Genomic DNA, 23317 nt, shown 5'->3' with positions numbered 1-23317 from the left:
ATCTCCTGAATGATTGCTTAGTGACATTCATTGAACGAGATGTGTTCTTGAAAGTAAGCGAGGACGACATTGTTGAAGCTTTCAGGGCAAAGGAACGTCGTAGAGTTACTTAGTGTAGTAGTTTGCTACATATTTGTATCCATGTAAGACTTTGTATTTGCAACGTTGCAAATTTGCTACATGTGGGAACTATAATGTTGTCTGACTTTTGAGCTATATGTATTATATTGTTGCCAACTTTTGTGTGACACTTGGATTAGGTAGGAAAAAAATTTTAGGTGTGCACACCCTCCATTTCATTTCTGGCTCCGTCACTGCCTGTTCTCCTATATGGTGTGTTTTGAGCTAGAAAAAATCATAAGGATACTTTCAGGAAGAAGCACCGCTGTCTCAAGGCGTAAACCTGGGCAGAGACCCTTTTGCTCTCCGACAGAGAGATTCTTCTGAGGAAATTCCTCTCTGGGAGGGGGTAATTGTGACAGCCTGATGCCGACGTTCCAGAAGATTCCCTTTCCTTTCCGTTTTCGTCGTGTGTCTATTTTATTTGGTCGCATCATCATCGCATCATTCACATCATCTGCATTGCATCGGTGTCTCCGTTGCCGCCCGTTTTCAAAACTTGCATCCGTTGTTAGTTGCCGGTTCTCGCCGTTGTCCGTTCTGAGCCCGACTGCACTCGCACGCGCCCGCAGCATCGTCGAAACCCTGCTTTAAAAGTGTGCGTAAAACTTCCTCTGATCGGAGTGAAACTAGGCATGCGGTCGTAATTAGTTATAGCTAGGCCGCCTGTCGAATTTCGTCGCGATCGGAGACCGTCTGGTACCCGAACGGTCGACCGTAGCGGCACCGTATTCCGTCTACCGTTGGACGTGTGTCGGTGTTTTAAAATTCGTTGCCGCGCCGCCCGTTCTCCCTCTCGTCTCTAGATATCCACTCTACACGGCCTCGTAACCGTTCCCACGTTCAGAATCGTCCGAATCCGACCGCACGGTTGGATCCGGAACGAAATTCCGGCTAACCTAGCCCCCCCATTTGTCCATAAATAGACCTCCTTAATTTTAGGCAGCCAACCCCCCCTCCACCTTGATTTCCGCGCCGCCCACCTAACCCTAGCTCTCTCTCCCGCAGTCTCTCTCTCCCCAGCCGCCGTGGGCCGCCGAGCCCATCCGAGGCCCACCCGACCCCGGATCGCGCCGCCCCCAGCGAGCCTCCTCTCCGTGCCCGAGCTCCCGCACCTCCCGTCGCCTCCGCCTCCTCGTCGTCGCCGCCGGAGCGCCGCACCACCTCATCGGCGGTCCCTTGGGCCCTGCCCGCCCCATGCAGACACTCCTCCGCGCCGCTGCCGCCTCGGCCCGACCTCCCTGCTAGCCATGGCCCCGAGCTGCAGCGAGCCGCGGCCGCCATGTCCGCATCGCCGGCCGCCCCGGAGCCTCCCATGTCAGATCCGGCCGGCCACCCCTGGATCCAGCTGCCCTCGCCCCGTCCCGGTCCTCCCCTGCGGCGCCTCGCCGAAGGTCGCCGGTCCCGCCGTCTCCCGGCCGCCGCCAGTCCTCCTACGCGAGGAGAACGACGCCCAGCGAGCGCCTGCGTGCCCCTCGCCCCCGTGGGCCGGCCTGGCTAGGCGGCCACCAGCGTTGTGCCTGGGCCCTGATCGCCCCGGCCTGCCTCTGCCTCCTCGCCGGCCTGGGCTACGCCCAGGTGAGGTATTCCCCGCCCCAGCGCGTTTTAATATGTTGCGCTTGACCTGTTCGGCCCATTAGGGATTTACCATGGTTTAGGAATTTCTAATTCCAGAATATAGGCATATATTAAAATGCCCGTAACTTTTTATCCGTAAGTCAGAACGAGCCGTATTTTATATGGTTTTGGGGTATTTTGCGAGTAGAACACGATTTCACAACTTGCATATTTATTTGACATTGTTTAGCATGCTGTATGCATAGTTTAGCGTGCTGTCCTAATATGTTTTGCCCGTAGTTTATTTTTTCTTGCGGTCCGGAATGCTCGAGTGCCTTAGGTTAAATGTCTATTTTTTAGGGACCATTATTCCATGGAACTTAGAGCGGTCATTGGTATTTTTGCATGTAGGGATTGCCGGTAGTTTATTTTCCCGTTATTAGGTTATTTTCCCGCATTTATGAGTGGCTTTATTTTGTTGTGCAACCCAACATATTTTATATGTTTCCGGGGTATAAAAATCCCATGGAATTTTTTGTGCAATTAGTTTTAGCTTTTGAGGAAGTTAGTTCGCGAAATTTTCTGCTATGTTGCCCTTTTGTTTAATTCGTAGGATTTATTCCGTGCGTCGTTTGACGGAGTTGTCAACTAGAGAGTTGATCTTGGTTGTTTTGACTAGCCCCTGCTAATTTTGGTTGCAATAGAAATGCATGTTTAGGTGTGTTTTTCTTGCTCTCAAGTTGCTAGAAATAGTGTTGTTTTAGAGATGCCGAAATATTTGTAAGTCTGGGATCTGTTATATTTTGTTGCTGTCTTGTCTTGCTTGCATCTTGTGATCTGTAGCCCTTTTGAGGTTGGTCCAATGGAGTTAGTTGTACCCCTTGTGTTTCTCTAGCATGCTGTAAATTTTCATGCCATTTGGAGTCCTGTAGCTATAGGTTTTCCTACTGGCAATATAGCTTCAGATCGAAAACTGCACTTTGAGGAGGTGTAATTTTCACTAAGTCTGAAATAGTGTGTGAGATGCCATTTTGTGTCTTCTTTTCCTAGTGCTCCTTGCCTCCATGCTAGTTGTTGGTAGTTGTTTGTAGTAGTGCGTCTTGCCCTCTTTTGTGCCATGCCTTGCTTGAGTTTATCGGAGTTGTGTAGCTCGTAGTTGTGGGGCGTAGAAAATGCTGTGTGGCTGATTTTGGCAGATTGTAGTCATTTCTTGTTTTTCTCGTAGTTTTTGAACCGTAGCTCCGATTTGATCGTGTCCCATATGAAACTTGCTTAGAATCTCGTGTAGTTTCATTTTCTCTTGCTGGTTGCATGTGTTGAAGTGCTCGTAGCCGCCGTTGCACACATTTTGCATTCATGCCATCATATCTTGCGGTGCTTGCATCTTTTGTTCCGTAGCTCCGTTGGAGATGATTTCTATGTGTAGATTGATTTCCATGACGCGTAGAATCACGTGAACCTATTCGTTTTGCTGTTTAACAACTAAATAAATGCATTAGTTCAGATCTGGACAGAATTGTAAATTAACATGTGAGGTCGTCTCGGAGGTGCTATATGTCATTTCCGACCTCATTTAAAATGCCTAGATAGGTAGATTAATTACGCTTCACCTCTTGCCATGTTTAACCACATTTAATATTGTCGTGTAACTAATCGGGATAGAACTAAATAATTAACGAGGAGTTTCATCAATATGCAACTCGTTGCATATTGAACTTCACTTAATGTGTAGTGTTTGTTTGTGTGATTTGCCATGCCGTGACGTGCATGTTTTCAACTGCTCATGCATCATCTGTGTTGTGCATCGTGTGGTGAATATCGTGAGTTGATGCTTGTTTCCGGTTTCCCCCGTCTCGATAGAGTTCCGCGAGCCTGTCGGATGTGAGGACCCGTTCGACTACGTCGGTTCGTCTGCTTCACGGAGTTGTTCTTCTTCCAAGCGGGATCTCAAGCAAGATGACCATTTCCCCAGATACCATTACTATCATTGCCATGCTAGTTTTACCGTTGCTGTCGTTTATGTCTCGTTGGCTACCACATGTTAAATATTAGCCTCTCAACAATGCCATGATTACCTTCAACCTGTTCGACCTAGCAAAACCACTGATTGGCTATGTTACTGCTTGCTTAACCTTGTTGATACCGTTGCTAGTTGCAGGTGCAGATGCTTCCATGCGAAAGCATGGGTTCCTTGTTATATCACCATATTAAATGCTATTTAATTTAATGCACCTATATACTTGGTAAAAGGTGGAAGGCTCGACCTTTCTAGCCTGGTGTTTTGTTCCACCTTTGCCCCCTTAGTTTTCGGCTACCGGTGTTATGTTCCATAAATGCGCGCTCCTAACACGATCGGGGTTGTTATGGGGACCCCCTTGATAATTCGTTTTAGATTAAAGCTGGTCTGGCAAGGCCCAACATTGGTACTACATTTGCTTAATCACTTAATAAAATTGCATAGGGACCCGCCGGCACCCGCGGACTATTTTAATCAACCCCCGGGCCAGTGCTCCTCATGAGTATTGGTCCAAAACAGATCAGCTTATTAACGCTACCCGGGGCAACTCGGCGTTTGGCGTGGTAACCATCGCTCATCCATCGTGTCCTGAGAACGAGATACGCGGCTCCTATCAGGATCGTCGACACGTCGGGCGGCCTTGCTGGATTAGTTTTACCTTTGACGAGATATCTTGTGCATCGGGATTCCGGTGATGCTTTGGGTAATCTCAGAGTTGAGGTTTTCCACTATGGAATCCACGAGGTCGCGAGCTTCGTGATTGAGGATTTCTATGCGGCTTGTGGTAATTTGTGATGGACTAGTTGGAGCACCCCTGCAGGGTTAAATCTTTTCGGAAAGCCGTGCTCGCGGTTATGTGGCAATGTGGAAACTTTGTTTAACACCGGTTCTAGATAACTTGAAGTTAACTTAATTGAAACTTACCAACGGTGTGCGTAACCGTGACTGTCTCTTTCGTGAGTTCCTTCTCCGATCGAGGACACGGTGGGGTTATGTCTGACGTAGGTAGGTGTTCAGGATCATTCATTTGATCATCAGTAGCTCTCGTCCGTTATGCGTAGATCATCCCCCTCTTATTTCTTGTACTCGTAAGTTAGCACCTCATATATGCTTAGCCGCTGCTGCAACCTCACCACTTAACCATACCTCACCCATTAAGCTTTGCTAGTCTTGATACCTTTGGAAATGAGATTGCTGAGTCCCCTATGGCTCACAGATTACTACAACACCAGTTGCATGTACAGGTAAAGGTCACTTGATGCGAGCGCGTTGATTGTTCATTTGGAGTTGCTTCTTCTTCTTCTTCATCATCGATCTAGGATGGGTTCTAGGCCGGCAGCCTAGGATAGCAAGGATGGACGTCGTTCTTATTTTTCTCATTTGTTTCCGTCCGTAGCCGGACCCTGCTCTTACTCTTGATGATTATGTAATGTACTGATGTGACTCCGATGTAGCTTGTGGTGAGTGTAAGCCAACTCTGTATATATATCTCTTCTTTTCAGTACATGTACTTGTAACGATATCCATTCTTGCGACACGACGAGATGCGCTTCTATCCCTGACGAGGCCTTCGTGCCAAATTGAGGATTGGGTCGCATCTTGGGCGTGACAGTAATCTAAGCCATCGTCATCACCAATGCTTTCTCCTTCGTGAAAGGACCAATATTCATCAACATCTTAACTAACACTATCTTATCTCCAACCCTAGTTCGTATGTTGTATTCAATCTTTGTCTCAAAACCTTGGATTGGTACCTGTGGGTTACTGGTAGTGTTGATTACATCTCGTAGTTGATGCTTGTTGGATTACTTGGTGGCAGATATTATGTTCAGATCCTTGATCGCCATTATTACACCTATGAATATGAACATATTGATGAGGTGTGAGTAGCTAATATTGTTCCTGAGAACAAGGGAGAAGTCTTGTTATAAGTAATCATGTGAAGTTGGTATTCGTTCGATATTTTGATGATGTGTATGTTGTTGCTTCTCTTAGTGATGTCGTGTGAACGTCGACTACACCACACTTGACCATGTTATGGGCCTAAGGGAAGGCATTGTGGAGTAAAAAGTAGATGATTAAGGGAAGGGTTGCGAGAGTGACAGAAGCTTAAACCCGAGATTATGCATTGCTTCGTAAGGGGCTGATTTGGATCCACATGTTTCATGCTATGGTTAGATTTATCTTAATTCTTCTTTCGTAGTTGTGTATGCTTGCAAGAGGGGGTAATCGTAAGTGGGTTGCTTCTTCAAGTAAGAATAGCACCTTAACACGGTCCACCCACATATTAATTTATCAAAGTAACGAACACGAATCAACTCAACATGATGAACATGACTAGATAGTAGTTCCCATGTGTCCTCGGGAGCGCTTGCCTCATATGAGAGTACTTTCCGGTCTGTCCTTTGCTATAAAAAAGATTGGGTATACCTTGCTGCACATTTTCTACTATTGTTACTTTTCACTTGTTACGAATTATCTTGCTACAAAACTATCTATCACTATTAGTTATAGCACTTGGAGAGAATACCTTGCTGAAAACTGCTTATCATTTGCTTCCAGCACTCTTACTTATTGAAAGGACTATGATTGATCCCTTATAATTGTGGGCCAGCAAAACTCTTTTCTGGCGGCGTTGCCGGGAGTGAAGCGCCTTTGGTAAGTGGAAATTGGTACACAAACATTTTATGTATGTGTTCAAAATTAGTGTTGCTTATTACTATGGACGGTCACCCTTTGAGTGGCTTGTTCGGGGCATCTTCACCTCGACCGAAAGTTGAAAAAGTTGCTCCTCAACCTACTGAACCTACTGAAATATTTATTATGAGATTATTTTGGATATGCAAGAGAAACTCATAGCGAATCCTTATGTTGGTACAACTCATCCTCATTACCACTTGATATATGTCGATGAGGTTTGTGGATTATTTAAGCTTGAAGGTTTGCTTGGAGACAAAGTTAAGAAGAAAGTTTCCCTTTATCTTTGGAGGTAAAAGCATTGATGTGGTACATGCTATTGGATGATATTGGATCATGGGGCTGGAATCGCTTGAAGCTGGAATTTCATGAGAAGTTTGATCCTATGCATCTAGTTCATCGTGATCAAGATTTTATTTATAATTGCTCGCCTCGTGAAGGGGAAAACATCGCTCGAGCTTGGGAGGCTTAAATCCATGATGCACACCTTCCCCAATCATGAGCTCTCGAGAGAAATGATTATACAAAAATTGTATGCTCGGCTTTCTCATGATGATCAAGTACACACTACTAGGAAAAGGCTTGCTAATGGCGCACCTATTTTTGCTACTAATGGTGCACTATAGGTGCGCCACTAGCATCACGCCATTAGATTTTTTACTAATCCATTAGTATCTGGTATACTAATGGCGCACCAGGTAGTGCGCCATTAGTATTGCTCACGGTGCGCCATTAGTATCTGGTATACTAATGGCGCACCAAGTAGTGCGCCATTAGTATATATCCTGGTGCGCCATTAGTATAGATCCCGGTGCGCCATTAGTATAGATCGTGGTGCGCCATTAGTATAGAACCTGGTGCGCCATTAGTATAGCTTATGGTGCGCCATTAGTATGCCTCCCAGGGCCATATTTACCCATATGCTCTGGCTTACTAATGGCGCACTAGTGTGCTGAGTGATGCGCCACTAGTGTGCTGAGTGATGCGCCACTAGTATGAATATTAGGTATTTATTTTATTTTTTGTGATATTTGTACAGATTACAAAATATATTATTGCACAGAATATAGATAGCACAACATATAAACAACAGAATTATCAAATACAATAGAAGATTAGTCTCCGAATACAATTCATCATATTAGTCTCCGAATTTAAAATACCGAACAAAGTTAGAACATTACAAGTATCGAGACCGCGAGTAGCGAGTTTGTCTTCACATTACAAGTCGATATCGACCATCTAAACTACCATCACATAGAAGAGAGTTGCGGTCATCACAATGAGCATAATCGCAATGAAACTGGTCTTCATCCGGTTCCTGCAATGCTCCCTCCTCTCTCCCGCTAGATAGCCCGCGTATCTAACTTCCGCCTCCGCCCTTCTGGTGTCCCTTTGTAACTGTTACCGCTGAATCGGTGAACCTGTCTCCGACACTCCTCCCAGTCGTCGTAGACTCCGGGAACCTTACCCTTGTACACGACATAAGACGGCATCTCTATGCACTAGCCAAACAAAACGTTAGTAGCAATTCACAGAGACATACAAGTTCATTAAAGTTTAATATTACAACTATAACAACACGATTCAAGGTCCTACTAATAAATAGCATCGATTATATATATGTTGAGCGACTGTCCAAACCAAAGAGACATACCAATTCATTAAAGTTTAATATTGCAACATGAATTAGTAGCGATTCACGGGAACGTGGATGAAGCCGCCGTCTTTCGTGATGGTCATGAGATTGCGGTCGTTGTCAGCCTGCATTTATAGCATTGTATCTATCTCACTATTGGACAACGGAGATCTGAGGTAGAACTGCCCCGAGGTACGAAGGACATCTTGATGGATGATTTCCGCAAACTCCGACTGGATGCGAAAGAATTCTTGTCTGATGTCCGCATCCTGGATTGCCGACAAGCGTGCGGCCCAATCTTTGAGATTATTTGGTAGCCGAAGGTGATTATTGTCCCGTATGATCGCTCGCATGTGATGGAGGGCGTAGTAGGCATCCTTCTGACTGCCAGGCGGCTGCTTGACGCAGGCGAACGTCGTATTGTGGGTGAACACGTGCTTGCCGTGCCTGAGACTTGTCCTGCTGAAGGTGCCTCCAGATATGGCGTAGCCGGGAAGAGCTTCATCAAGAACTTTCTTGATATTTGTGTAGTCTTTTTTTGACTGACGGTCTGAGTCGAAATACGTGGCCGTGGAATATTTCAGGCTTAAGAGGATGAGTGTGCACGTGTGTCACTGCACAAAACACGGAATGTTAGAGAAAAAAAGGACGATCGAAATCTAAGAAATCATATGTTACGTGGCGATGAGGGGATAACTTACCAGGGAAAGTAAGGCACGAGGAAGTTATCCTTTTCTGAGTTTGCCAGAATGACGCCTTCGAGGTATGAACTCGCGACTTGCCGGTCCCGAGCGTTGTCCAAGATCTTGGCACGCATATAGAAGGGGTCGACTATCACTAGGTCCGGGGTCTTATCTCTAATGATCCGCATCTCCATACTCAGCGAAAATAGCCGAACGAAGGTGTAGTGCAGCGGATGAAGGTAAAACATAGCGAAGATGTCAGCAAACCGCAGGACGATCATACCCCCGATGGCGCTATCGACAAAGCCCTTGCTCTCTGGCACCTTGGCCACGAAAACCGGGTATGCCACATTATTCTCGGAGAGACGCCGCTTCTCCAAACAAAGAACACTGCTATGCAGACTCCGCATAGCACCGGTTGCAGCATTGAGCAGATTAGTCGGTAGCATCGGCCTACCCGCCACATGCACCCTCCTCGAGATATCCTTAGGTGAAGGTGGCCCGTCCAGAGCACGGATCGTACTCAGTGCCGGCTGGCCCGCACCCTTGTTAGTCTTTCCTTTCCGTCCCTTCTTCTGCTGATGTAATGGGATCGAGTTCATCTGCTCAGAGACCACCTTCTTGAGTGTGTTGGGGCTGATAATATTTCGCACCTCGGCTATCTGAGGCTCGGTGAAGGCGGCAGCTGGAGGTGTCTCCTCAAAACTAAATGCCAGACAACGCCTGTTGCAATTGGGTTTCTCCGTGGTACCAGCTAGATCGCGATCGTCTTTTGCAGGGTTGGGTTCTTGAGAAGGAGGCCCCAAGAATTCCTCAACATACCCATGTTCGGCAAAGTACTTATCGACCTTGGTAAATGTACCATCGTCGTCATCATCGTCGTCCGGATCCTGTGCCATATGCATGTCCGGTAGCGTTGCGGCGGTCTTGCCATGGCTTGGCGCCGGCACGACTGGTGGTGTTGTCTGTGGGGTGGTGTACCCCGCCCCCAAACGAATCTGGCTCTTCGGCCAAAGCAAGGGCCAGCTTAAGCAGGCGCTGAGGGTCATCACATCATTTTTGTCGGCCCCAGCGGGGTGGAACAGAGGTAACAAGTCGTCGCAGCCTGGCAGCACCCGAACCAGTTGAACCCTATACGTGGTGGGTGGCATCGGTTTACCGTGGAACATGGGGTTGCCCGGTTGAACGATTCTACCCTTGGCGACATCGATCAACTCGCCGCCCATGAAGTGCAGGAGAGTGCATGGAACGTCGGCGCCGGCGCCCTGCGAAAACATGTAGGGCGTTAGGGGATGCCTAGTGAAAGGAAAGGAGATGAAGTCATCGGCCGAGAGAGGCTTAGTTACCGTGATGGCGTCAAGCTTGGCTAATGTCGAGGCACCGCCAACGGCGGGCGTGCAAGTGATGGAGGGGCCGCTTGCTGCCGAGGTGCCGGCCGACGCCGGAGACACCAATGGCGCCGGCGCCGGAGACACCAATGGCGTCACCTGCGCATTGTGCGAGTTGCTGGCCATGAAGCTGGGAATCGGGGGCGGCCCCTGTTGGCCGCCCGCAATCCACGCCTGCAGCCCCTCAATCAAGGTAGGCACAATGGCGGTGATCACCCCTCCCACTTGGTGTTGCACTAGCTCTTGGACCATCTCCGGAATCCGCACCACTTTTGCCTTGAGTTCTTCAACCTCGCGCGACTGGCTTTCCAAGTTGGTATTTCTCTCCTTTCGCCCACCAGCGTTATAGTATGACAACCATTTCGTGGACAAGCCTTTGCCGGCCACACGACCAGCTGACGACAGCTTACTGGACTTATCCTTGTTTTTCATTATGTTAAACGCCCTATTTAAATTGGTGTCCCAATGGGAGCTCTAAGACGACCCCGCGCTACTGCTTTCAGTGTCCTGCGGAAGGAATGAACCATTTAGAAATTTGGCTTCATTAATTAGAATGCAACCATATGGAGCTAATTACGTGGGGTGTATTCCTTACCAGAACACGCTCAAGCGCCCTCGTCTTCGCATCCGTGGTAAGCTCCTTTGTTACTGGGTCCACCTTGTACCGGGCCCTGACATAGTTCCTGGTCTGCTTGTCACCGTATTTCTCGAAGCGGGGTGGTAGGCCTTGCTCGGCACGCTCCGCGTCCTCCTTGTCCCATATAGGTTCCGCCACTCTGTACCCGCCGGGACCGAGTTGGTGGACCCCTAAGTTGAACTCCCGCATTTCTTTCCCCCATTGACTTGATTCGGCGGTTGCCTTGCTCTCGCACTTGATCTTGAACTCCTTGTAGTCATCTTCGCTGATCGAAGGATTTTTCGCCTTGATCTTATCATAACTATCACCTTTGTCAATCATTCTCTTCACCACGCTTCTCCAAGTAGACAGGGCCTTGCTCATCTTCGTGAGGGCGTCACTGTTCACTTTATTCCTTGAGAGGCGTGTGTTTGTGACGTCACCGGGGAACTTGTATCGTTCGTGCAGCTTCGTGAAGAGCAGGTTGCGCAAATTCCCTCGGTCCTTATGCCTTAGGTTCTCGGTGTTGATCGAGTCAGTGCTCCGGAGAATGCACCCGAGCTGAACTGCGTACCCCTTGACTATTTCTTTGGGCGCCGTTGGATACCCGTCGGAGTTCACTTTAGTAAATTCCTCCTTTACGGTGCTGGGCACGTTCGGGCGCCGGTCCTTCCGTTGCCTCTTCGATTGGCTGCCATCTGTGCGTGCGCTGCCATCATCAGTGGTGGCATCCTCGGCGGCACCATCAGTGGTGTCATCCCCGACGCCACTAGGGGTTGTGCACTCGGGATCGGTGTCTTCCGCAGCGTCCTCATAGCGGTGAGGTTCTTCCTCCATCTCCTGGGACAGCTCCCAGAATGGCTTGCCCGAACCGCCACCCTCATCGTTGTGGGCCATGTTTCTCTCTAAATAGGAAAAACGTTTGGTCAAAAAGTTGGTTATTGTCAAGGAACAAGATCATGGTCTCATCATTTAGGGTTTGTCGACACCGAGGCATCCTAAAAGCTAAGCTTTTATCATTTAGGGTTTGTCGATGCCGAGGCACCCTAAAAGCCTAAGCTTTCATCATTTAGGTTTTTATCGACACCGAGGCACCCTAAAAGCCAAGGTTTTATAATTTAGGGTTTGTCGACGCTAAGGCACCCTAAATGCTAAGTTCAGTTTTCATCATTTAGGGTTTATTGATGCCGAGGCACCCTAGGTTGACTGATATATATGGGTATCTTCTAATAATATACCCTATCAAGAAAAGGGAAGGAGAATTCTAAGTTGGGCCTAATCACTTGGCTCTATTGCCACCTATGGTTTAATGCAGCAAGAATAAAGGGGCAGTTGATCCTACTTAATTAAGTACTAAGATACCCCGGCCCATGCATTAGTCGCAAGTACCCCATATGTCCTATTTTTAGCAAAGTCATGCTAAAATTCACGGAAAATTTCAGCATGACCTTTGCTGAAAATAGAACATATGGAGTACCCGAATTTGCCAGAACGGAAGTTAATCGACATTCCGGCAAACTCAAGGGCCTCTCGGGGTACCTGCAAAATCATCACGACACGATGGTCGGAGAGCTCGGAGAAGGGTGAGCCCGGGCTCAGAAACGAATATCCCAAACTACTAATACTACTACCAACTTTCTTGCGTGTGCACAACTTTCTTCAACCACCTTTATTATGTTGCAGAGTCATATAAGGATGAAACTGATAAGAAAAAAAGGTTAAATACAACATGTTAAATATGAAATCTGCAAGAAATCTTGGCAGGCTAGTGAAATAGGCCTCTTGTATCAATGCTAGTGAAATAAGCGGGCAGAGTCACATTATGTGTACTTAAGCCCAGGGGGTGATGGAAGTAGAACAAATGACATCTCCACTAGAGTGCCAATTCTGGTTTTGGAGCATCGGGTTCGGTGGCTGACCATGGGCATAACTAGTTAGTAGTATGAGTTTTTGTTTTACAGAGTTTCAAGAACCAAGATGTGTCTCTTGTATCAATGCATTTCAGTGTCTTAAACTCACTGCTTAATAGACCTTGAAATGACAGAGATAGGTAGGCCTTTTGTAGTTTGGTTGTCGTTGGTATACTATATGCTGATGGGGAACAATGACGCTTTATGTCTTCTCTTCATGCCTGCTTGCTGTTTTATTTATGCTCCATGTTTTTGTCAGATGATTGCTCCATTTTTTCTGACGTTGGCAAGCAAACGGACTATTTACTCTTGAACTGGCTGGGTTAATGTCTTACAACCTATGTGCAAATATTACTTGGTAGTTGCTGGTCTTTAGCAATGAGCCTGTCTTGAATAGATCTAAATCAGATATTCCTAGTAGATGTTTTACTCCAGCAACGAACGAGAAGAAAGGTGTGCTACTAAATGGCTCAAACGAGACCCCCTCTCGTGGAGAGAGTGGTAGACTAGGGAGTGTTGCTCCCGTTGCCAGATCACAGTCACAAGTTTCTAACTCTAGATTTACAGTTAGTGTCTCGTCAGAATGCCAAAATCAACTCAAGTTCCCCTGTCAAGAGAGAGAAACTACATCAGGGGTTTTCTATTTTTCCTTCAGCAAGACCTCCCAAGGATGTGCAAACAACAAGTGGCACAGAATCTTCTTCTAACGCTAGCTTGGGAAAACTATCTAATTTAGATCTTAATGTATCACTGGACCCGGTTGATCAACTTGAAGGTTTTCCTACAATGCAGGCTGGCTTGAACATACCCCATCATAGAATCTTTCAGCATCAGAAAGCACATGTTCCCTCAGTGGCACCCTTTTCTTCAGTCAGCAGTCAGCTGAGTCTAAATATTGACAATACTCTGAAACCGTCGAATGCATATCAACTTTCTAATAAGAGTGGAGCAGCTCATGTTACCTTAGATTTGTAACTTAAACCACCAACCAGACCTGAGCTTGGTATAAGCTGGAAAGGTCTTGCTCCTGATCCAGAGCTAAGCCTCTCTCTATTTGTGAAACAAGCCTTTCAATGTACGAACTTGAAAGAACTATTGAGACTTCTGCAACAGTTCAGAAAAGTAATGATCAATTCTCTCTATTATCATTTCTAGTTCACATAGTTTGATAACTTGGATGCATAAAGGCTATTGATGTAGAAAAAAAGACACTTTACAATACCAAGCACATCAGAGCAGACATTAGCAATATATCACAGAGAAGTACATGCGATTAACAAGCTTGGGCTTAGTAGTAATATTCTGGGAAATTATTTTCTTGAAGCCTGAAAAAAACTGGCTTTCCTCTTTAAAAACAGAACCAAAACCATGACACGGTCACTTAACAACGTCTATTGACTACACTAGATGGAGAATTTCCATATGATGCAGAAGACCACCGTACACAAAGATATCTGACAAATGGCCTTTCCCCAGAGAAGAAACTAGAACATTATTAGCATGTAAGTTGTTTCCACCACTTGACCAGTGAGAGTTTTCTACCAAACGTGCGAGGTTCACCAAGTTCAATGCGAAATCCAGACAAGAGCCAACGTTGTGGCCTCAAGAACAAGTTTACGACAGAAACCAAGCAACTGAGCCAACTCTCCCATAAGCTAACAGAATCCAGAAAATAGACAGAAACATCATGATTTTGCACCACCATTCACTGACAAACAAACCAAAAAATACCAGCTCTTCTATAGCAATTGAATTGATTACTTTTTCTTGGTCAAATCAGACCCTTGGCTAGATGCAGACAGAAATAGACCAAGCAAACAGGTCTGAGACCACACTCCAGGGCATAAGTGGGTAATTTAGCATAAAGGGTTTTACCGATTCCAGACAGCACTACTACCTATTTCAGACACTACTACTACTTCCAGCTTACAATTACCAAACAACCATTTGAGACAGTACTGCAAAATCCAGCTTAATTACCAAACAACCATTTCAGATAGGGCAGAAGACATATCAAGCCTGCTTTGTGTTAGACCCAAAAAAGGGGCAGGTCAGGCGGACGAACAACCCTAGGCAGCAGCTCGAAGAACTGCACCAAATCGAGCACGGGCCGGCAGAATTGACAAAATTACTTATTGACTATTGACTATTGAGCTCCTAAACCTAACCCTAGGTCACCGCCGCGAGGAGAAGGGGATGAACGGGAGAGGTGGAAGACGACTCACCGGAATCTGAAGAAGGAGCCGTCGGTGGTGCTCTGCTACTCAACTCGTTGAAGCCCAACCATGAACGGCGGCGCGACCATAGAGGGGACAAGCTGTAGGTGGAGGAGGACAGCGGGCTCCGAAAAAACCAATCCCCCACGCCTCCGGCGCGGCCGCTGGGCTGGGCTGGGCGGCGGCCCTCTGGATCGAGCCGGGCGGCGCCGGAACCCGGGCCGAATCCCACGAACCAAGAAAGAAAGAAACCAGGTCCGGCGGCGGTCGGCGAGCGGGGAGACGACGGGCGCTGCTGTTTGGTGGAAAGGGGGTAGGGGGGAGGCCGCGGGAGAAGAGAGGACGGCGCGACCCGGCTTAGGAATGGCGCACCCCGAGCTGTGCGCCATTAGAATGTTTTTATATAGTAATGGCGCATGTATATGAGGTGCGCCTTCTCTATGTTGTTAACCTTCGAAGTAGCAGCGCAGTGGTCCGTGGGTTTTGCCTCCTAGCACGAGGTTGCGGGTTCGAATCCTCTTCCCCCCTCTTTTTTTCCTTTTTTTCTATGCATTGTTTTCTTGTGCTGGTTGCACCTTGGTTTGAGAAGTGCCTAGTATTTTTTTTTATGTTTGCAAGTAGATGTCTAGTATTTTTTTTTATGTTTGCAATTAGATGCCTATGAATATCTAGTGCCTCACAACAACATCTAGTGCCTAGTATTTTTTTTGCATTGTTTTCTTGTGTTGGTTGCACCTTGGTTTGAGAAGTGCCTAGTATTTTTTTGAGAAGTGCCTAGTATCTTGTGAATAGGTGTTCTAGTGGTAAGTACGCCGACGGCGGTGGCGGTGGAGCAAGGGAGGGTGCGGGGGGTGCTCGGCGGCGAGTGGGATCTTGCGAGGGGTGATAGCGATCGAGATGGAGGGGATCGAGATCGAGTGTCCTCATGAATATTCAATATTTTTTCATATTGAATATGAAAAAATATCATCAAATTTAAATACAATCGATCTTAGCTAGCTATTTGTTCACTATCTTCTTGCCCTTATTTTTCGTAAATGGAGTTCTTCTCTTGAACGGACGTCCTTTAGGTAGGGTGGTCCTGCTTCTTCTTGTGGTGTATGCTGGTACTTCATCATCGTCGTCATGTTCCATCTTCGGGTCGCCGTACTTGTCGAAGTCTTGCTCATTGGCGACTCCATCCATTCCGATGATCTTCCTTTTGCCTCTCCTCACGACAACACGACTGGGCTTTGGCGGGTCGGTAATGAAGAAGCATTAGTCCACTTGGGAAGCCAGTACCCATGGCTCATTTTTCGCGGTGACGTTTGCGCCCGCGGTCTTGGATTTGGCTTCGGGTATAACCATGGTGGTGAAATACCGGTCTTCTTTTATGACGCTCTTGGCCCATCTGACACGGAACATTGGGACCTTCTCTCCAGCGTAGCTCAACTCCCAGATCTCCTCGATCCTTCCGTAGTATCTGTCCTTGTCGTTACCGGTGTAGGATTCCATCGTTACCCCGGAGTTCTGATAACCATCGCTCTTCATGTCCTTTCCCTCGGTGTAGAATGTGTAGCCGTTGGTATCGTACGCCTAATACGTCATCAGGTTGTGCTCGGCGCCCTGTGACAAGGCGAATATGAGTTGTTCTTCCATGGAAGAATCCTCATGTAAAGGGTACGACAGAAGCTTCTGCTTGAACCAACGCGTGAAACATGAGTTGTGCTCTTTGATTATATCTCCGTCCGTCCTCTGTTGGCCTCGGTCATTGTACGTCTTTTCAATAAAGGTTTTGTGCTCTACGACCCAAGGATCGACCACGTCTATGTGTTGTAGCTCGACTGGGTTTGCTCTTTCAAAGTCGGCGAGTCGACCCTCGAAGTCGACATGCATTTCGCGGCGACCATCACGATGACCCCATACTGCGAGCCTGCCGAGGTGCCTGTTGACGGGCAGACCAACGGGGTTCTCGATGCCTAGATAATTCGTGCAGTAGGAGATGCACTCTTCGGTCAGAAAGCCCCTGGCTATGCTTCCCTCTGGACGTGACATGTTGCGAACGTATCCTTTGATGACACCATTCATCCTTTCGAACGGCATCATGCTGTGCAGGAACGTCGGCCCGAGTTGGATGATATCCTCCACGATATGGACCAGCAGATGCACCATAATGTCGAAGAATGCGGGTGGGAAGTACATCTCAAGCTCGCATAATATCACCACGATCTCTTCCTGTAGCCTTCTGAGTTGCCTCACGCCAACCGACTTCTGAGAGATGACGTCGAAAAAGTTGCATAGGCCAAATAGCGTTTCACGGACGTGCGCGTCCATGATCCCACAGATTGCAACTGGAAGTATCTGCGTCATCAGCACGTGACAGTCGTGAGACTTCATCCCGCTAAACTTCTGCTTTGCTGAGTCTAGGTATCTGCTTATCTTCCCCGCGTAACCGTAAGGAAGTTTTACTCCTACGAGGCAGGTGAAAAACTGATCGATCTCCTCCTCACTTAGAGTGAAGCACGCGGGAGGGAAGTCATTTCCGGTCTTCTTGGACTTTTTGCCTTTGCGACGACTTTCCGTGTCCTGCTTCGCCTCATCATCATCATCATTATTAGCGTGAAGCTCCTCCCCGATGCCCATTGATTTCAAGTCCGCCGTTGCTTTCGGTCCATCTTTGGTCCTCTCCGGCATGTTGAGCAGAGTACCAAGCAGACTCTCGCACACGTTCTTCGTGATATGCATGACATCAAGGCTGTGAGGCACACGGAGGATCTTCCAGTACGGCAAGTCCCAGAAAACAGACCTCGTTTTCCATACCTTCAGCAGCGGCTCTGGCGCCTTTCGCTTCTTTCCCGGCTCTGGCGCCTTTCTTGGCGGTGGGCACTCTTTCCAATTTTTCAACAGCTCGTATATTTCCTCGTCGCTCCTCATAAGGGGGCGTCTTGGGGGTTCGGTTTCACCATCGAACAGATCCTTGCATTTTCTCCATGTGTCATCGTCGCGAAGCCACCTTCGATGTCCCATGAACACGGTTTTTGAAGACCCGGGATCTCTATCTAGCTGGCGATACATTGTGTCATCCATGCACCTGACGCATCCAGAAAATCCGTGGACCACCTGCCCCGCGACATATCCGTAACCGAGATAGTCGTGCACTGTCGTGAGCAGTGCGGCTCTCATAGGGAAATATTCTTTCTTTGCGGCGTCCCACGTATTGGCTGGTGTTTTCCATAGCGTGTCTAGCTCCTCTTTCAGCAGCCCCAGATATAGATTGATGTCGTTCCCTGGTTGTTTCGGCCCTTCAATTAGCATACTCATGTGAATGTACTTCCTCTTCATGCACAACCAGGGGGGAAGGTTGTACATCCACACAAACACAGGCCAGGTGCTATGTGTGCTTCTTTGGCTGCCAAACGGATTGACTCCATCGGTGCTCGCGCCCAGCACGATGTTCCTTGGATCCTCCCCAAATTCTGGGTATTCGTAGTTCAACACTTGCCACTGGCTCGCATCGTTAGGGTGAATCAGCATCTTGTCTTTTTTATTTATCTCCTGATCATTTCCGTCATCTTCTCGCTTTTTCTCCTCCCTATCCGCGTGCCAACGCAAGAGCTTTTCTACCTTAGGGTCCGCGAAATACCGTTGCAGACGAGGAGTGATCGGAAAGTACCACACCACTTTTCGAGGAGCTTTCTTCCTCTTCTTGTATCGACTGACGCCGCACACCGGACATATGGTAGATTCCGCGTGCTCGTCCCGATAAATGATGCAATTGTTCATGCACACATGGTATTTCACGTGCGGTAAATCCAGAGGACACACGATTTTCTTCGCCTCCTCGAAACTGGTGGGGCACTTGTTCCCCTTGGGAAGACGTTCGTGCCAGAATGACATGTTCTCGTCAAAGCATGCGTCGGTCATTTTGTGTTTTACCTTCATCTCCAGAGCCATGAGCGTTACTTTCAGGAGGGTATCCTCGGGCCTGCATCCTTCATACAATGGAGTAACCGCGTCTATCTCCAGTTGATCCAGCTTGGCTTTCTCTCGGGCGGCAGCTCTTGCGTTATCCGTCTTCTTGAGAAGCGGCTGTTGAATATGAGGGTCCTGCACCCAGGCCATCGATGGTCCATCTCATCTGCTCCGGCATCTTCATCTTCCTGATCATGCCCTTCGTCTGCTCCGGCATCTTCCTCATCATCATGTCCGGCATCTTCTACATGATGACTGTGTCCTGGAGATTCTTCGTCTTCTCGCCCGCCCTCGCCGCGGTTGTCTTGCTCATGCCCTTCCTCATTTCTTTCTCGGCCCCCATGGACGACTTCATAATCATCTTCATCACCTTGCCACCGATAGCCATCCATGAAACCACGCAAGAGTAGGTGGTCCCGCACCTTTACGGAATCCGGGTCCATAAGGCTCTTCAACTTGCATCTTCGACACGGACATCTTATCTCTGTCTCGTTCTTTTGAAGCATCCGGCCTTCGCGGAGCTCAAAAACCTATTCACGATGCCTTCGGTCATCGTGCGGACCATGGGCGCCTGTGGGGTAGAGCAAAACGATATTTTAGAACCAAAAAAAATTGGCATGACTTTGCCTAAAAATAGGACAAAAAAGAATGCATAGTGCCAAATTCTCGCCGAAACGGAAATGAATCAACATTCCGGGAAAATATTGGCAACTATCGCATTTCAAATACCGGTACCTATAAACACAAACATATATGCAACACCACAAACATATGCAACACAACAAACTTATGTAGATCTAGCTAGGCCATAAAAAGTGCATGTGCACGTTGTTGGAGGGAGAAAAAAGTAGATATACAACATAAAAGCTTTCGCCTTACTTACCTATCAAAAAAAGGTAATTTAACCACTTAATTTGGGTGAATCTATGATGCAAATGAGGTGAGGAGGAGGAGGCACCCGAGACAAGCTTGGAGGAGGAGGTGGAGAGAATGAAAGTGGGGAAAGTGAGTGTGATAGGTGGCTGTCCAAAATATCTAGCTGGTCCTAGGTTACTAATGGCGCACCACCTACATATGCGCCATTAGTAACCCTGGTTACTAATGGCGCACCTCCTCTGGTGCGCCATTAGTAGTTCTGTAAAAAAAAATAGTAGTGGCGCACCACCAACAGATGCGCCATTAGTAACACTGGTTACTAATGGCGCACTAGCTTTGGTGCGCCATTAGTAGTTTGCAAAAAAAAAACCAAATTTTTTTTATAGTAGTGGCGCACTACTAACAGATGCGCCATTAGTAGTTTTGCAAAAAAAATAAAAAAATATATAGTAGTGGCGCACCGAGAGTGTGGTGCGCCATTAGTATCCACCACACTAATGGCACACCTCACATGGTGTGCCACTACTATATAGTAGTGGCGCACTGCTTGTGTGGTGCGCCATTAGTATCTATATCATCTATAGCCCTTTTCCTAGTAGTGACAGTTCGATTCTTCTTCTACTCGATCTTATATGAAAAAGACTATTGAATTCTAATAGGATCTTGTGGAAAGAATTAAACGCAACTCTGAAGATTGGGAACTCGACAAAGATAAATAGTCTGCTATAAAGCTTAAGTTTGATTGTGTTAAATCTTTTATGGAAATCGATACTTTTCATAAGTTTAGCAATAAATACGGGCTTGACTCGGAGATAGAATCTACTTTCTGTGAATCCTTTGCTACTCATGTCGATGTTCCTAGGGATAAGTGGTTTAAATATCAACCACCTATTGAAAAATATTAGAGGAACCCATTAAAGTTAAGAAGGAAGCAATTGTTTATCATGTTGATCGAGTTGTAACTACTGCTTATATCGAGAAACCGCCTTTTCCTATTAGGATTAGGGATCATGCTAAAGCTACAACTGTGGTTGATAAAGCTATGTTAGAACACCCTAACCTTGTGAGGAAATAAATGTGGATCCTAATATTGCTGTAGTTAAAGATCTCTTGGTTGAGAATATTGATGGACATGTTATTTACTTCTATATTGAAGCTGCTAGAATTGCAAAGCCTCTTAAAAATGAGCAGGACAAGCTAGATAAAAACAAACCAGTTGTTGGCATGAGTGTTGTTTCTATTAAGATTGGAGATCATTGCTATCATGGTTTACTCGACATGGGTGCTAGTATTAGTTCTATACCTTTTACCTTATATAAATAAATTATGAATGATATAGCACCCTCTCACATTGAAGATATTGACGTCACTATGAAACTTGCAAACTGAGATACTATCTCACTGCATGGGATTGTTAGAGAAGTTGAAGTCTTGTGTGGAAAAGTCAAGTACCTCACTGACTTATTAGTACTTGGTTCTGAACAAGATAACTTTTGTCCCATTATATTTGGCAGACCTTTCTTGAACACTCGTAATGCTGAAATTAATTTTATCATAGAGAAAGTTAAAGTAAGCTTTGGTAATGAGTCTCATGAATTTAATTTCTCTAAATTTGGTAGACAACCCCATGAGAAGGAGTTATCTAGTAAAGATGAAATTATTGGTCTTGCTTCTATTGTTGTGCCTCCTATAGATCCGTTAGAACAATATTTGCTAGACCATGAAAATGATATGCATATGAATGAAAGAAATGTGATAGGTGACAAATTCCATAGACAAACACCTATCCTCAAACACAACTTGCATGTTGATATCTTAGGGGATCCTCCTCCACCAAAAGGGGATCCCGTGTTTGAGTTAGAGACACTACCTCATACTTCGAAATATTCTTATATAGATGAAAATAAGATATATCATGTTATTATTAGTGCTAACCTTTAAGAGCATGAATGATAGAGGTTACTCAAAACTCTAAAGAAGCACAGGGCTGCTATTGGATATACTCTTGATGATCTTAAGGGCATAAGCCCCACTCTATGTCAGCATAAGATTAATATGGAACTGGATGCTAAACCTGTTGTTGATCATCAACGCCGCTTAAAATCCTAAGGTGAAGGAAGTGGCAAGAACTGAAATACTAAAGCTTATAGAGGAAGGTATAATATATCCTATTGCTAATAGTAGATGGGTAAGTCATGTTCAGCGTATTCCTAAGAAAGGAGGTATAAATGTTGTTCCTAATGATAAAAATTAACTTATTCTACAAAGAATAGTAACTAGTTATATGATGGTAATTAATTCAAGGAAAAATTATGTAAGAACACACACTTTTGTTTTCTTGACGGATATTCTGGTTTCTCTCAAATACCTGTGTCAAAAGAGGACCAAGAGAAAAAACTACTTTCACATGCCCTTTTGGAACCTATGCTTATAGACGTATGCCTTTTGGTTTATGCAATGCACCTGCTACCTTTCAAAGATGCATGACTGCTATATTCTCTGACTTTTGTGAAAATATTGTTGATGTTTTCATGGATGATTTTTCCGTTTAAGAGACTTCTTTTGATGATTTCTTGAGCAACCTTGATTGAGTTTTTCACAGATGTATGGAAACTAATCTTATCTTGAATTGGGAGAAGCACCACTTCATGGTGAATGAAGGTATAGTACTCATGCATAAATTTTTTGAACGAGGCATCAAAGTAGACAAAGCTAAAGTTCATGCAACAAAGAAAATGCATTTTCCAAAAGATATACAAAGTATAAGAAGTTTCCTTGGTCATGCTGGTTTTTATAGGCGCACTACAAGAAATATGCTCATACATGACGTTCTTTCAGATGTCGTTGATGAATTCGTCATAAATCATTGATGATTTCATCCGAGATTGTCGTAAGCCGTTTGAGGGGATCAAATCTACATATAAATTACGAAGATGTGAGTCAAAAACGTTATAACCGCATAAGTTGAGATCGTCATAACTTTTACGACGATTATAAAAATGTCGTAACATGTTCTAACTATGTTGACATGTCACTCGTGGGTCCATTCTATCCCACCTCATCCTAGTTTGTGAAGCAACCTCATCCTAGCTTGATTTTTGCAAATATTTTGGAGTATCTATGAAGAAGTAGATACTTTTGTACCTAAAAAATATTTTTGGAAAAAAGAAATAGCAAACTATAATGCATCTACAGTTCAAATTTGACCCGTTGCCAACTGAATTGAGGAAAACTTGTCTTTTTCACGAGAGGTGGATAAATTTTTTTGACACCCAACCATTTGGTCAATTGTACATTAAATATGCCTAGTATTTTAGAAAAATGATTTGGTCCAATTTCGCATCAAATATATGGTAGGTCCTTCACAAAAAAACTCATTTTGAGCATTCGAAAAATGGAAAATGAGGTTAATATCTTAAATGTTTACCGTGAATAAGAGGATAAAAACTACTCCCTCCGTAAAATAATATTAGGGCGTTTAGATCACTATTCTAGTGATGCCAACACTTTTAAAATAGTTTATAGAGGGGTATAAAAGAAACAAAAAACAAAATTATAGAAGCTTAACTCTGATTGGTGAAATTAGTTGTGGGATGGATCGATGGCATGGCAAACATCTGTCCATCCATCCATCCGTCCGTCCATCC

The sequence above is a fragment of the Hordeum vulgare genome, chromosome 4H, assembly GCF_904849725.1.
Source record: "Hordeum vulgare subsp. vulgare chromosome 4H, MorexV3_pseudomolecules_assembly, whole genome shotgun sequence".
NCBI lineage: Eukaryota > Viridiplantae > Streptophyta > Magnoliopsida > Poales > Poaceae > Hordeum > Hordeum vulgare.
Note: the sequence above shows the minus strand (reverse complement) of the source record.